This window comes from Chanos chanos, chromosome 15, assembly GCF_902362185.1.
Source record: "Chanos chanos chromosome 15, fChaCha1.1, whole genome shotgun sequence".
Taxonomy (NCBI): Eukaryota; Metazoa; Chordata; class Actinopteri; order Gonorynchiformes; family Chanidae; genus Chanos; species Chanos chanos.
In genome coordinates this window covers 6,307,388-6,314,519 of record NC_044509.1, presented here as the reverse complement: position 1 = coordinate 6,314,519, position 7,132 = coordinate 6,307,388, and positions in this window count along the sequence as shown.

The window sequence follows — 7,132 nt, the reverse complement described above, 5'->3', positions numbered from 1 at the left end:
GACTTCTGACCTTCATGTGAGACTAATTGGTTTTGTGCGCTGAGAAAATGGCCGCTGCCACGCTTTGGAGTGTCTGAAGTTCATTCAAGTCCCGTCCTTTCCACAGTCAGGCCCGAGACAGAGAGAGGATTTCGAGATAGGTTGACAGTTGACAGTTGTTTTCCAAGGTTTTAGCCTTTTTCTCCTCTTCTCCTTCTTCCCCCTTTTTTCGAGGAGGGCAGGAGCAAGGTAAAGCCGGCTGGGCTCGCGCTGTTAATCTCCCCTTCACACCTCTAGCACCGTGACAGAGAGGCAGATGTGATAGACCGCTCCACAAGAAGCAGGGAAATCCTTTTGACAAAACTGCTAGTTCTGTTTATCCAAAGCCTAGCTTTTCCTCTGTGTGGAACGTTTCCCCAACACGTCTGGAATACGGAGAAAAAGGACACCCCGAGCAGTCCCTTTACAACCTACGAGAGAGGAAGAAGAATGGACCCTTTTATTTATTTATTCATTCATTTATTCATTTATTTATTTATTTATTTCTACTTAGAATGCTGTCACCGGGACATTTGGGCCTGAAAATTAAAATTGGGTTAGACATGGTTATTTGCAGGTTAGACATGGTTATTTGCAGGTTAGACATGGTTATTTGAGTTAAAAGAAAAGAAACAATTCCGTCCAAGCCTACTTCTCGGCCACGTGATCGTTTTCTCTGTAAAGGCTCCAGCAAGAACCAACCCACACTTTTTTGTTTTTCATTTTCTCCAAAACATTTACATATATAGACCCTTAACATTGTGTTTTATGGGGGACGTATGTTAGGTCAAAAGGCTACCTACGGCGCATCAATCCCAGAGACACTTCGGGGTTAAGTGTCTTGCCCAAAGGCACATCATCACCCCCCCGCTCTACATATTTTTCCCATCCAAACTTTAATCTCCGGAGCGTTTTTTGCTTTTTCTTTTCTTTTTTTCTTTCTTTTTTTTTCTTCCTTTCAGCTACCTTTAACCCTGAACCGCCTGCCTTCTGGAAAAGACACGAGCCCATTACCGCTGAGACCAGGGTTAATTTCCCAGCAGCGATGCTTGCACTAGATTAGACAGAAGTTCCACACATTTTACAGCTCCCCTGAAAAGTCCTCAGCGGTCTGTGGAAAAGAAGAGATGGTTGATGACTACGCAGGTGGTAGATGGGGTGGTTTACAACCCTCCTGCACAATGTGATACAAGCAACAACGAACAATAATGCAAGGGATTTGGCCCAGCTAAATAAGGGAGAAAAGGGAGGCTAAAAAGACCAAAAAAAACTCCCCGTAAAATTGAAATTTAAAAAAGTACAGTTATGGGGGAAAATGGGGGGGGGGGGGGGGGGGGCAAAAAACCCTTGTACAAATAATCAACTATTTTGAAATACAGTAAAATATCATATTTGCTGCAATTGTACCATAACTGCTGGCGGTAAATTACTGTAATTTTACAGTAAAGTTTACAGTGTGGTGCTCTTTTTGCCTTACTGTCACTTGTCAACTGTTAGGTTGTCGCCTAAAATGAATTCCTTACAAACAGATAGGGTAACAGGTCATTAACTATGTAGTTTTTAAAATAAGCCAAGGTCAGTGAAGTGAGTGAGTCACACCTGTTAGTTTTAACGTCTCGCGCTGCATGTCTGATTGTGTTAAGCATTGTTGTTGTCTCTTGTGTGTCTGCTCAGACAGGCTTTTTTTCCCCCCGAAACATAACGGTGTATGAGCATCAGTGTAAACCCTCTTCTCTTCTGTGACCCATTAAGGAGCAAGCAAAGCTCAGCATTGCATATAATATTTCCCCTCCAGGACCCGTCCATGTGGGTGAGATCTAGAACATTCTGTATTCCCCAGTCTCTAGCGTTTAATTCAAAAGCAAACTATGCTGTCTCAGCTTTGATTGTCATTTCTTTAACCCTCCTCCTGGTTTGCTTTGCCATAACCCATTTTTCAGCTCTCTGACCGGATTTAATTCCTCCCTTGATGGTCCATTGTAAGTGAACGGTAACCTAGACACTCTAAGTGTAGTCCCCTGTGTGGTCCATTAGCCACTGGTGAAAAGGCGTAACCCGTACCTTTGCAACAAAGTGAGCAAATGGTTCCAGAGAGAGAGAGAGAGAGAGATCTGGGGCTCTCTCGTATCCCTTGTACATAAAAAGTTCCTCCGCCTGCTTGTTGGGGCTCTTAAAAAGTTGAAACCTTCAACTCCATTGTTCGTTTCACCCAATCAATAAAACATATGCTCCAATGCTCCTGCGCATAAGAGTTTCCTGAATATTTAATGTCACTGCTTGTTTCTTCTTATCTGCTGGTTCTCTAAAGAAAGATCAAGAAATCTTCCCCTAACCACTGGCTAAGAATTGTTTCCTTTTATCCACTTCATTGGATATAAAATCCCACCTGAGCGTAGAGAGAAGGGAGGTCTGTTTACTAGAGCTCTTGCAGCACAACCTTCTCTCCTTTCCTGCTCTTTTTTTTTTGTCGTTGTTTTGTTTTGTTCTTTTTTTTTTTTTTACTCCGCTCTTTTATGGGCGTGCCGCGTACCAGCCTGATCAAGTGTAAAGACTTAACCTGGGTCCTTATGATATCGTGTCACTCTGTAAGTGAGCGGCATCGAATCCCTTCTTATCTTTCCTAATGTGACACAGACCGTCGTTGTAAAGAGTGGCATGTCCTCAGTGTGCTGTGATGCTATTTGTGTTGAGACTTTTCTGAGCTGTCTAATGCAGTTAAATCAGACTCTTGCTCCACAGTGCGCTCGCCAAAGCCATAATTCTTATAGAATTCTTAAGCGTTTCGCAGCTCTAATGCGATTGTGTGCCAAAAAGGAACTTGTCCTCAAAATCTCAACGGCATTTTAAAAGGTGATTTACCTCAGAGAAGCTCAGGGTACTTAGGTCATGGTGAGCTCTATAGTTGCGAGCTCTAGTTATTGGCACAGAATGGGTAATTGGTTGAGAATGTGTATATACTCAGAGATATCCTTAGAAGGTCCTTGGTTTTCCCATTGGTTGCCACTGTGGTGGTCGCACACAAAAAAGCCTCCTCCACATTCATATCTGGACCACACGATATAGGGGGAAAAAAAAAAAAACAATGGATAATGGGCAAAGATCTATGCAGTGGACCAGAGAACAAAAGTTATTGCAGACCACTAGAGGCAAATGAAAGACAAACATATTAAAAGAGCTTCAGGCTCCTCACCGTTTCTCCGTCCAGTTCTGCTCCTATGTCACTGCAGAACCACGGGAGAGTGGTGTTCCAGCTCCTAAATGCTTTCTGGAGATGCTCCTTCTCAGAGACGACAGTCAGGGGCAGTGTTTTATATTGTTTTCTCAGGCTTGCAGTCACGTGTTTTTCGTCCCTCAGGAACAAATAAAACATATTCTGATATTTTTTATTTTATGTTTTTGCTCAAAAACAGGAGGTAGATTAACTCATGTTTACTTTTCACATTTCCATGTCTTTTTTTTTTTTTTAAAAGAGCGCCTGATTTTCTCTGTATTTGTAAATAACAAATGATAATTGGTCTTCACACACAAGTTACCCAAGATTATGGTATATCCAGGAGCAACCAGCGAATACTCCATCATTACAATTTCAGCACAAGCCAGGAGTCAGCTTTGTCAGCTCTTTTGAAGTCAAAAGAAAACTTTTGCCCACTGAATGAACTCTTTAAGGGAAACATGGCAACGCTTATTCCAGTCAAATTGCTGTTTACAGGAGCTATTGATTGAACGCTCTCGGAGATCATTTCATAGGCCGCATATAGACTTAAAATAGCCCTGTATAGCTAAAAGGCCCATTGGACCACATTGATTACTGGTAAAAAAAAAACAAAAAAAAACATAATGGCATTTATGATATGCCCCATTAAAAAATCATGAATACACCAGACTGATGTTGTAAACTGGAACCATAAAAACGGTATAACAACAAAGACCCTAAACCTCACATTAACTGCTCTCTCTCTCCATGCTTGGTCAGTTGCCTAAATGACTGGATAATCTCAGGTCCTCAATTTCTGATCATCTTTAGGCAAGTGACTTTGCTCATTCTCCTCTGATTAATGATGGAGTGCTCTTTTAACGTAGCTTCATTTCCAAGCCATTAAAACCTTTTCATGTCACCTCTCTGATATAGTGATTTTCAATACATGCTTTAAAATATGCTCATCTCAAAGCAGGGGCCAGCTCAGCGGTTTCAGTAAAGGACTTGATAATCAGTCGTATGCTGGATCAGACGTCAAAGCTGAGCCGTATAAAAAAAAAAACAAAACAAAAAAAAAACCTGCACATGGTGTGGGGGTATTGTTGAAGCCAGCTGCCCTGATCTTACACAATAGTTCAGATGCATGATTATTTTTAGCCATATGTAGTTTTTTTTTTTGTGTGTGTGTGTCTGCGTCATACTGGGATCAAGTGATTTATCGCAAGGTGTATCGTAATCTCTTGCTTGTCTCTCCAGTGGGGTTTCCATTTGAACTATATAGCAAGACCTCATTTTAGAACATCGTGCTATCCAGTTTCTTCAAGTCTGCAACGTGAGCAGAATTTCTTCTTTAATATTTCAGATTTACCTTATTAGACAGATTGTGCTGAGTACGGAGGATTTTTGCTTCAATTTAATTGCTCTCTTTTGCAGTTTTCTTTCTTTTTTTTTTTTTTTACTCAAGGTAATTGTCATACTCTTCTAGATGAGTAGACAGTTGACAGTGAGACTTACACTTAAAATGTGTGTCCATTCAATTCTCAGCCTGTCTTTGGTCCCTTGTAAATTCTGACATTAATTGATCGTCTGCATGAAAAAACAAACAAAAAAAAAACTTAAACTCGTTATTGCCTCAGAGACAAGCAGCAAAAACTGCTGAAGAAGTGCATTAAGTCTGGTCACTTGCAAACTTGCAAACTCACAAACACCACAAGACTGAAATAATCTCCACAATACCCTCAAGCACAATTAAAGTAACAATTTTCAACCCATCCTCACACCTTGAAATTTTCTGCCCTCAATCATTTTGTAAAGGATTAGGGCAAGAGTTTGATCCTGTAGCTGTAGAAACAGATTCCCAGATCGCAAGTTTTTTTTTTTTTTTTTTTTTGTTTAAATCTACAGCAATAGTCAAGGCTTAAGGCTTTACTGTTGTATTTAGCATCGATGATAAGCTCCTTTTCAGGGAGTCTATCTCCAAAGCTTTGCAAGCTTAGAGCAGTCATTCCTCCCAAAGACTAGCCCTGGCTTTTCCTTAAATGAAAACAATTTCAAAGAGTGCCTTTGGTGGAGACCTGCGATGAATAGTGTTCTTGTGGGCTTTGGAATGCCCAGGTGGGTCTTAATCTGCTTAATCTGGTTGAATCGATGGTGTTGCAAGATTGAATAGCAAGAGATATTGTGGAATTTCCTCCAAGCCCCTCTTGTTAGCTGGTGAGGGTTGCCCTGGTACTCCTTTTGAGCTGGTTGTTATGGAGACTTGGCGGAGAGTTTTAGGACCCATCACCATGGGAACAAGCAGATATAAAAGGAGAGTGTGAGGCCCAAGTTGTGCAAAAACAAAGGTATCATTTTCCTCCCTCCTTTTTTTTTTTTTTTTCTCTCTGGTTCCCCTCTTCTTGCCATGTTCAAGGTACAGCAGTACTTAGTATCCATGTTCAATTGTTTCACAGTTTGTTTTGTTTTGTTTTGTTTTTTTTCTCCTTATCTTAATGTTCATTTACTCATCAGTGCCATTGTAAACAGCAACTCATGCAGACCACTCTCTCAAACCACCTCCAGAATCGATTTTATTTATTGACGTCAAGTTGTTGAAACTTCCTTTCACTTTTCCAGAGTGTTCAGATATCGTCTCTGTATGCTTCCTGAGAATACGTACTATCGGCTCTGTCAAAACGACCCTCAGGCAACAATACGGCTGTATCAGCAATATCGAGCATATGTTGATGGGAACCTCTGACATTTTAAAATTCTTTGCGAACAGTGAAACTCTCGCTCTCTCCTTTATTATTTCTTCTTCTCGGAGAATGTAATTTCAAAAAAAAAAAGTGCTCAATTTAGCACGGTTAAATTTGTCTCTGGAGTCTGAGTGCTGGAGATGCTACAGACGGTGCTCCTTCTGAAGGTGAAAGCAATGCACTCCACTTGTAATCATTTATCACCATAAACAGACACCTTTTCAGTCAATGGACTCATTAGAATTCCCAGTGGATTTGATCTATCCATATTGCTTTCTTTCTCTATGCTCATTAAATAGTCTTCAAAGTGAAATCAATCCTGTTTTGTAGGGCTAGTGTAGAACTCTGCGGTGAGTGCATGTGCTTGTCTGTGTGTGTGGGCCTGTGTGTGTGTGTGTACATATATTTCAAATTGAAATTTTTTAATGTGTGTCTTTTTTATCTCTTAGATGCATTATTAAATGAATATATGTATATTTTAGAAAAAAGTCACAAATTAAAGAATTTCAAATTTAATTTTATGGTCAGTTAATGAGTTTACCTCATCTTATTTCACATTGTATTCATACTTATATTTCAGTAGCTTTTCTGACCAGCAGATGAATACAGCAAAACGTAATTATATTGAAGACAACTTTATTCTTATGTCCTCATTGTTGTCTCTGTGTCATCTATTCCTAATGAGCAGTATTTTCTCACCAAAGGCTTCTGCTTCAGTGTGAATAGTCTTGGTCATTCTCACTCTCACAGTGTCACTTCACACGCTAGTTCAATGTCTTTGTGTTAACAGGAAGGTAACAATGAAGCTCCAGGTGTGAACTCAGGCTTGAGACAAGCACTAGATAAGAAGGAAATGGAACACAATCAGCTCTAGGAGACTGAGTTTGATTATGAAAGGGAGAGGGAGGGAGCGAGACAGACACAGGGCAGTGATGTTTACAGTGCTACAAAAAACCACATCTGACTCATTTCCCGTTGAAATTATTTTCAAAACACATCATCAACAACCTTTTACTGCCAGATATGTAGGAAACATACATACAGTGAAAGAAAAACTCAGCAGAACTTCTTGCATAAAGCTGATGTAACAGTGCTGTTAATCTGTCGATAAAGACGTGATAAATAGCTGGTCAGCTCATGCGTTTATTACGCCATATGTTGTGTGTAGTATGCCATGTGT